Source organism: Dreissena polymorpha, chromosome 10 (genome assembly GCF_020536995.1).
Source record: "Dreissena polymorpha isolate Duluth1 chromosome 10, UMN_Dpol_1.0, whole genome shotgun sequence".
Taxonomy (NCBI): domain Eukaryota; kingdom Metazoa; phylum Mollusca; class Bivalvia; order Myida; family Dreissenidae; genus Dreissena; species Dreissena polymorpha.
The window spans coordinates 2,513,852-2,524,628 of record NC_068364.1 but is presented as its reverse complement, the minus strand read 5'-3'; positions in this window follow the sequence as shown (position 1 = coordinate 2,524,628).

Here is a 10,777-nt window from a genome sequence, read left to right as displayed (position 1 = left end):
GAAAATAGGGATAACCAAATATTTAGTCAAATGTACACTTTGTTATTAGCTTCTCACATATATTTCTAAACAAGAAAAGTTGTTAATAACATGTAATGCGATATAATGCTATACCACTTTTAGTTTTATAAATTATATTCTATTAGTATATCGCATAATTTAATGCATCTGAGCGATTCAGCCACTCACTTTACAAATTGTATTCCAGCTTCTTTATAAGATGCGTTACAATCATCTCAAATTTATAATTGCATGATATAAGGATTCGAATTCTTGTCAATGAGTAGGTCATTCTTAAATATACTTATTTTTCTAACTCTGAAAATGATGGAGTTATGATTCATATTATTTAAGAAAATCTCTTATTTAAAAAATCTATATACTTTTTAAGAACGATTTGATGCATGAAATGAGTCCGTTTACAAAACAAACATTTTTTTTAAATGAACATACTCAATGTGTATAAAATTTGAAAACAAGTGATATTATAACATTGTCGAAAAAAAATGCTTAATTAAATTGTGTTTGTTGAGTGCGTTAGTTCTCCGTCATCATTTAACGACGTCATTTTTTAATTACGCTGCATTAATCTACAGCCACTACGGGGCTCTAAACCCAGCACAATTTGCATACAAAATGGCCGTCTTATTGTTCATTAGGCATTGAAACCGATCACTCTTAAGGGTTTTATGTTTTCTTTCATTTGTAACTTGCATCAACACACTCAGATTTGCAAACAAATTGTTTTCATTGGATAAAATACTCGTTTCGATTCGTGTTGAATGACTCTTTAGACGACTGTCTATGTGCTGCACGAAATAAGATAATATATATCCTTTGTCCTGTAAATGTTCTTGACATCACAAACAGCGTTAATAAAATGTAATGTTTGTCATTTGGGGATTTTGACAATAATATGTAAATCATTTATAAGTGAGTTTAAAATAAACGTGGTCAGATTGAAAGACATTTATTATTGATGTCATGTATACTTTTCCTCTCAAACGTAGTCATCCATGAGTTCAGTTATCATTTCCAGTACGTATACGATTTTTCTTCATAAGCAGCTTTTGATTGGTCGAGATATATATATATATATATATATATATATATATATATATATATATATATATATATATATATATATATATATATATATATTTCGTTCCGAGATTGCCGTTTGTTCTTTCAAAACAGTTTAGCATTATTATTTCAGATCTTTAATGGAAGAGTTGTTTCATCCGACTTAGTAACTCCTTTGTCCTTTTATTTCAAATACAGAATACTGGTTATACGCATGCGCCAGACGTAAGATACATCTTAGATGTTGCATTAAGACCTACCCATTTGCTTGAAAGATTGTTTCATGTACAACGAACGAAAATAGTTGTTGAACATGATGTGTCGCAATTCTTTTTAAATAATAAGTGTCGTATCTTTTAATCGTTGTATCCTTAGTATATCTGCTCTTTGATATGCATCTATTAATTTAACCTTTTTGTATGTCATTCTATCTTATTAAAACGCTAGTATGCATGGCATACAATATGCAATATTGCGTGAAATAACACTACGTTTTGCAAAGAAATGCATTCATGTATTTGGTAACACGAGGAATCTCAAAATCTCGCGTATTGCATGTATTTTAAACACTTCACACAAAAAACCCACAACGTAACGTGAATATATGAAAACACGCGGGCGAATTTCATTTGACATTTTACAACCTCGTATTCTGTAAACACCATTTCCAAAATTAATGAAAGATTCATTACGACTAGTTTAGTTTGCAAAGCACTTAACTCCACTCACAATAAATACATAAACTGCATAGCATTGGATATACTTAAAAATAAAGTCCGATGACATCACTGCACTGATTTCTCGTCTCCTTTGACTGACATGACTGCACTGATTTCTCGTCTCCTTTGACTGACATCACTGCACTGATTTCTCGTCTCCTTTGACTGATGACATCACTGCACTGATTTCTCGTCTCCTTTGACTGATGACATCACTGCACTGACTTCTCGTCTCCTTTGACTGATATCACTGCACTGATTTCTCGTCTCCTTTGACTGATGACATCACTGCACTGATTTCTCGTCTCCTTTGACTGATATCACTGCACTGATTTCTCGTCTCCTTTGACTGATATCACTGCACTGATTTCTCGTCTCCTTTGACTGACATCACTGCACTGATTTCTCGTCTCCTTTGACTGATGACATCACTGCACTGATTTCTCGTCTTCTTTGACTGATGACATCACTGCACTGATTTCTCGTCTCCTTTGACTGATATCACTGTACTGATTTCTCGTCTCCTTTGACTGATGACATCACTGCACTGATTTCTCGTCTCCTTTGACTGATATCACTGCACTGATTTCTCGTCTCCTTTGACTGATATCACTGCATTGATTTCTCGTCTCCTTTGACTGATTATTCAAGTGAGTTATTACAGAGAAGCAGCTTGACTTACATCAGAACAACGTTTCGTGTGTATAAACAATCATTACTTTTTGTAAATAAAGACATTTTTAATGATAACGTTAAATTTGTAACATTTAGGTATTAATAAATGATTTTTTTATACAAGAATTGAACAAAATAATGATGTAATTTAAAACTAAAATGGAGGCATAGGTATCATTTCATTTGACGAAAGTATAAAAACGTTTCGATATCTGTTTACATGGTTCTTTGTATAGATGAATGAACACTAATGTAATCATTATTCAGTCATCAAAGGAAATGAGTTGTATAGCAATGGTGGCATGGAGTTCTATCCTGATCATTTATTTGTTCATTCCTGTATTCTTACAATTAACGATTGAAATTAAGAAAAAACTGATTTCCAACTGTAAATAATGTCAGATAAACAAAACGTGTTCAAGAAGATCCTTTTTATTTTTGTATAGAATAATGGCTATAAAGACAATAGACAAATGGTAATTTTAACCTAGTGTACCCTTTTTTCTTAACAGTTTGATTAATGAATTATTTGCGTCCATGACAACATAACGCTAAGTTTGCTGAATTTTCGGTGTGGTCATTCTGTTACCCAATGATAAATTACTTACACGACTATTAAACATGAAATTCTTTATGATAGACGATAACTTGAATTCGAAAATAAAGGTGCCTGCTTGACCAATAAAGCCAGTTTTTATGTCAGTTTTAGGAGAGGAAAAAGAACGTCGTGAATGTCACAAAGCTTAACTGAATGTTAAACTTGCTTTAGCCGATCTTGTTTGTTAGTAAACGCACCTATTTCACTGACTAAAAATGACCGTGTATGTCATTTAATAAAGATCAACATTTCAATAACGTTGACATACAAAACACTACGTGAAACTGAAAAGTGCAAAAATATTTCAAATTGCACCGATGGGAATGCCCTCCAGTCTTTAACTACACAATCCAATAATATTTAAACGGTTCATTTTCGTGATTTAATTTGCAGCCGAGGGATGCCGCTTATATATTTTGCAATTGTCCACGCATTTATTTGCTCGACTCCGATGAATACATCATCAACGTGATTACGTTTGGTTATATAGTGTAAGTTCGATTGACAATGGAACGGAAAATATGTGTACTAAAACGTCATTGAATTTATAATGATGATATTGTAAAGCCTTAAATTAAAAATAGACAGTTAAGAATATATTTGATATCTTGACAGTGTAAGTGGCAAAGGAAGTATGGTAATGAAACACTAAAGGAAGACCATTAACGATCTTGAAGCGTTGTTTGACTAAAATAAATAATTGATACGTGTCTAAAGGATGATAAAGGACTAACAAAATTATTTAAATAATGAGGATATAACGAACGAATCAATCAACCCGATTATTCAATTAATCCATCAAAAACATAATTTGAAAACCAATAATAGATTATAATACATTATACATAATTCTTACCAATAAACATAAGGTAAATAACGTACTAGCAAACTAAATTAGTATATCATTTTCGAGGGATATTGATTCGTTTTAATCTCAATCATCGGTCTTCGAAGTCAATTAACAAAATCCAAATAAATGAGAACTATAAATATAAAAAAGGGAAGGTTTGATATTGCTATTCTGCTAAATTACAAGAGCGCGTATATACAATTCGAACATTAATGGTCTTATTCCCAACCAGAACCAAAACACCATTTGTATGACCATTACATCCTTACCTCTGATTCAGGTAGGGCAGTCGCCCTTACTGGCACACGTATGTGCGCATTGTACTTGTTAACCGGCTTACCCTAGACAAGTTTATATACACTTCTTGTTGGGCGCCATTACACGACTAAATTACTGTGCACTACGCAGAACAATCTACATTAATAAAAAATCATAACAATACGTAGCAACTTCATATTAAATTACAGTCATAGCATACAATACTTAAATTGTTTAAAGATACAAAGATATTTTGAAGCAATACACTTAAGATATAAACATAATGTAAGAGCAGTAGTGTTTCTTTTATAAAACACTCATTCTAACACCTTAACAAAATACTTCGGTCCGTGCAGAAACTTCTCAGATATCTGGTACATTAAAGCACGCAGACGTTCGTCCAGAGATGCATTCAATATGTGTCGCAATAAACATTCATCCGTTGGAAAACTATTATTTTGTCCACCAAAATGCCTTTTATTGATGACGCCGCTGGCTAAGATTTATCTTAAACAAACACTTATCCAGGGATGTCCATTATCAACTGTTATAATGTTTGTTGAACTTATATTTTTCTTTTTCTTATACGGTTGTGGAGAAAAATGCGATGTATAAGAAATAGGAATGGCAATCCTAGGCAAATCCGTAACCGGTTAACCTGTTTTGATATTCGAGCGGTTAACCTGTTAACCGCCTGTCTTTGTACCACATAAATAAAAAACAACATCCGAAAAACGTATGAGTTCATAAACAATTTTTCGGGAAGCGGACAACGACAACGAGCGAGGCATGGTATTGTAATGCGCATGCGCCAACAAGAGACTTTAAATGGATTCTGGGAAACCAACAAGTTATAAATAGTACAACTTCATGTTTACATTTCCGTACGTTATACTCATTGAGTATGGGTCCGAAAACTATTTATGTTCATTTAACATAACTCGAACCATATGGAAGCATTATTAACTAGTATTGATCATTAAATTTTTTGTACAAAGGAACTTTATTTGTATACACGGGGAACTAACCAAGATTATACTGTAAATACTGATTTATACTGCATTATATATAATTATCCTATATAATTGGATTTCTAACCGGTCCATACGAAAGCTGTTTTATGACTGATTTTACATGCATGTAATTTAGTTTATATTTTATGAATAACCCGATTTCTTGTGTATAATATGCAAAATATTCGGTCACCATTTGTTGATTAGTCCACTATATTTTTATCTCAAATCGTTGAATTAAAGTTCAATGGACAGTATAAAAGGCCGCTATTAAGAGGTCGGCCGAGTTTCATCAACTACAAGGTGAAGGGAATTTTATCTTAATATTTTTAGTGAAAGGAATGAAAAAAATGCATCTGATTTTTTTTTAATACATGTTACAAAAACAATGCAAATATTTATAGCAAAACATCTTATATTCATTTAAGCCTTTATTTAAGAAAAATACTACTGGGAAAAATGAAAATGTCGAAAGGAAGAAAATATGACGGTTCTAAATACAAAATACTGGGAATAATAAAAATGTCGTATATAGGAAGACGTATATTAGGGCATGAAAACCATTTAAGTTTGTAAACTATTCCACGGACCTCAATCAACGAATAACAAACATTAAACCAATGGTGTAAACATACGTCCTTTAAAATTAATGTTGGTAAAAAGTATAAATCGTGGTTTCCAACCCACATGTACTCTAACTTGGTAACATCATGATTATAGCTCAGCACGTTAGCTTAATGCACTATAAATCCAATATTTATAATTTCAAGTATTTGATTGAAGGATCATAAAATTTGCATGAGCATGTTCTATATGTTGACAAAATTTACATGAGCATGTTCTATATGTTGACAACATAATACCATGCATTGGCTGTTGTCATTAACGTATAACAACAGGCGGAGCATGTTCTATCTGTTGACAACAGAATACCATGCATTGGCTGTTGTCATTAACGTATAACAACAGGCGGAGCATGTTCTATATGTTGGCAATTGAAAACCACGTCGTGGCTGTTGTCTTGGACGTATAATAACAGACGAAGCATGTGCTATATGTTGACAAAAGAATAACATGCCTTGATTGTTGTCATGTACGTATAACAGCATGCGGAGCATGTTCTGAATGTTGACAATAAAATACCATGCCTTGGCTGTTGTCATGAACGAATAACAACAGGAGAAGCATGTACTATATGTTGGCAATAGATTAGAATGCATTGGCTGTTGTCTCGAGCGTATAACAACAAGCGAAGCATGTTCTATATGTTGACAATAGAATACCATGCATTGGCTGATGTCATGAACGAATAACCATAGGCGGAGCATGTTCTATATGTTGACAATAGAATACCATGCATTGGCTGTAGTCATGGACGTTTAACAACAGATGTAGCATGTTGTGTAAGTTGACAATAAAATAGCATGCCTTGAATGCTATCATGAACATATAACACCAGGTGAAATATGTTCTATATGTTGACAACAAAATACCATGCCTTGGCTGTTGTCATAAACGCATAACAAAAGGCGGAGCATGTTCTATATATTGGCAAAAGAATACCATGATTTGGCTGTTGTCACGAGAGTATAACAACAAGCGGAGCATGTTTTATATGTTGACAATAGAATACCATGACTTGGTTGTTGTCACGAACGTATAACAAAAGGTTGAGCATGTTCTATATGTTGGCAATAGAATCCAACGTCTTGTCTGTTGTAATGGACATATAACAACAGACGGTGCACGGTTTATATGTTGACAATAGAATACCATACATTGGCTGTTGTCATGAACGTTTAACAATAGGCGGAGCATATTCTATATGTTGACACTAGAATACTATACCTTGACTGCTGTTATGAACATAAAACAACAGGTGAAGTATGTTCTATATGTTGACATCAGAAAACCATGTCCTGGCTATTGTCATGACCAAATAAGAACAGGCGGAGCATGTTCTATATGTTGACAACAGAATACCATGCATTGGCTGTTTTCATGAACGTATAACAACAGGCGGAGCATGTTCTATATGTTGGCAATAGAATACTATACCGTGGCTATTGTCACGAACTTATAAGAACAGGCGAAGCATGTTCTATATGTTGACAATAGAATACCATGCATTGGCTGTTGTCATGACCAGATAAGAACAGGCGGAGCACGTTCTATATGTTGACAATAGAAATTCACGTCTTGGCTGTTGTCTTGGACGTATATCAACAGGCGAGGCATGTGCTATATGTTGACAATTGAATAACACGCCTTGGTTGTTGTCATGTACGTATAACAGCAGGCGGAGCATGTTCTGTATGTTGACAATAAAATACCATGCCTTGGCTGTTTTCATGAACGTATAACAACAAGCGGAGCATGTTCTATATGTTGACAATAGTATACCATGCCTTGGCTGTTGTCATGAACGAATAACAATAGGCGGAGCATGTTCTTTATGTTGACAATAGAATACCATGCCTTGGCTGTTGTCATGAACGTATAACAACAAACGGAGCATGTTGTGCCAGTTGACAATAAAATATTAAGCCTTGACTGCTGTCATGAACATATAACACCAGGTGAAAAATGTTCTATATGTTAACAACAAAATACCATACCTTGGCTGTTGTCATGAACGTATAACAACAAACGGAGCATGTTGTGTAAGTTGACAATAGAATACCATGCCTTTGGCTGTTGTCTTGAACGTATACCGACAGACGGAGCATGTTCTGTAAGTTGGCAATAAAGTATCATGCCCTGACTGATGTCATGAACATATAACACCAGGTGAGATATGTTCTATATGTTGACAACACAATACCATGTTTTGGCTGTTGTCATGAACGCATAACAACTGGCGGAGCATGTTCTCTATGTTGGCAATATAATACCATGCCTTGGCTGTTGTCACGAGCGTAAAAAAAAGCGGAGCATGTTCAATAGATTGACAATAGAATACCATGCCTTGGCTGTTGTCATGAACGTATAACAATAGGCGGAGCATGTTCTATATGTTGACAATAGAATACCATGCCTTGGCTGTTGTCTTGAACGTGTAACAACAGACGGATCATGTTGTGTAAGTTGACAATAAAATATCATGCCTTGAATGCTGTCATGAACATATAACACCAGGTGAAATATGTTCTATATGTTGTCAATAATATACTATGCCTTGGCTGTTGTCATGAACGTATAACAACAGGCGGAGCATGTTGTATAAGTTGATAATAGCGTATTATGCCTAGACTGTTGTAATGAACGTATAAAAACAGGCAGAGCATGTTCTATATGATAGCAATGGAATACCATGTCTGTACTGTTGTCATGAACATATTATTATGCGTTCATGACAACAGACAATGCATAATATTCTATTGTGAACATATAGAACATGTCCTGTCTGTTGTCAAACGCTCATAACAACAGTCAAGGCAGAATATTATTTTTCAACATGCTTTGCCTTTTGTTATATGTACAACTTATAGAACATTACAACAATCAAAGCACAGTTTTATATTGTTTACATATAGAACATTCTCTTACTGTTGTTTTATAGTCATGACAGCAGTCAAGGCAGGGTATTCTATTGCTGCCATATAGACCATGCTACGCATGTTGTTAGATGTTTATGACAACAGTCAAGACATGGTATTCCATAATTAACATATAGACCATGCTCAGCCTGTTGTTATATGTTCATTACAACTGTCTAGGCACGGTACGCTATTATCAACTTTTACAACATGCTCTGCCTGTTGTTATATGTTCATGACAACGGTAAAGGCACGGTTTCATATTGTCAACATATAAAACATACTTTGCCTGTTGTTATACGTTCATGACAACAGTCAAGGCAAAATATTATATTGTCAACATATAGAACATGCTTTTCCGATTGTTACATGTTTATTACAACAGCCAAGGCATGGTAATCTAACATCAACATATTGAACATGCTCCGCTTGTTGTTATGCGTTCATAACAATAGTCAATGCATAGTATTATATTGTTCACATACAGAACATGCTCTTAATGTTGTAATATGTTCATGAAAATAGTCAAAACATGGTTTTCCGTTGTTAACATTTAGAACATGCTCTGCCTGTTGTTATACGTTCATTACAACAGTCTAGGCATGATACGCTATTATCAACTGATACATCATGCTCTGCCTGTTGTTATATGTTCATGACAACGGTAAAGGCACGGTTTCCTATTGTCAACATATAAAACATACTCCGCCTGTTGTTATGCGTTCATAACAACAGGCCATGCACAGTATTATATTGTTTACATATAGAACATTCTCTTACTGTTGTTATATATTCATGACAGCAGTCAAGGCAGGGTATTCTATTGCTGCCAGATAGACCATGCTACGCCTGTTGTTATATGTTTATGACAACAGACAAGACATGGTATTCCATTGTTAACATATAGTACATGCTCTGCCTGTTGTTATATGTTCATTACAACAGTCTAGGCATGGTACGCTATTATCCACTTATACAACATGCTCTGCCTGTTGTTATATGTTCATGACAACGGTAAAGGCACGGTTTCCTATTGTCAACATATAAAACATACTCTGCCTGTTATTATACGTTCATGACAACAATCTTGGCAAAATATTATATTGTCAACATATAGAACATGCTTTTCCTGTTGTGACATGTTTATTACAACAGCCAAGGCATGGTAATCTATCATCAACATATGGAACATGCTCCGCCTGTTGTTATGCGTTCATAACAATAGTCAATGCATATTATTATATTGTTCACATATAGAACATGCTCTTAATGTTGTAATATGTTCATGACAACAGTCAAAACATGGTATTCCATTGTTAACATATAGAACATGCTCTGTCTGTTGTTATACGTTCATTACAACAGTCTAGGCATGGTATGCTATTATCAACTTTTACGACATGCTCTGCCTGTTGTTATAATCTTCATGACAACGGTAAAGGCACGGTTTTCTATTGTCAACATATAAAACATGCTCCGTCTGTTGTTATGCGTTCATAACAACAGGCCACGCACGGTATTATATTGTTTACATATAGAACATTCTCTTACTGTTGTTATTTATTCATGACAGCAGTCAAGGCAGGGTAATCTATTGCTGCCATATAGACCATGCAAAGCCTGTTGTTATATGTTCATGACAACAGACAAGACATGGTATTCCATTGTTAACATATAGAACATGCTCTGCCTGTTGTTATATGTTCATTACAACAGTCTAGGCATGGTACGCTATAATCAACTTATACAACATGCTCTGCCTGTTGTTATATGCTCATGACAACACGGTAAATGCACGGTTTCCTATTGTCAACATATAAAACATGCTCTGCCTGTTGTTATACGTTCATGAGAACAGGCAAGGCAGAATATTATATTGTCAACATATAGAACATGCTTACCTGTTGTTTCATGTTTATTACAACAGCCAAGGCATGGTAATCTATCATCAACATATGGAACATGCTCCGCATGTTGTTATGCGTTCATGACAACAGTCAATGCATAGTATTCTATGGATATCATATAAAACATGCTCTTAA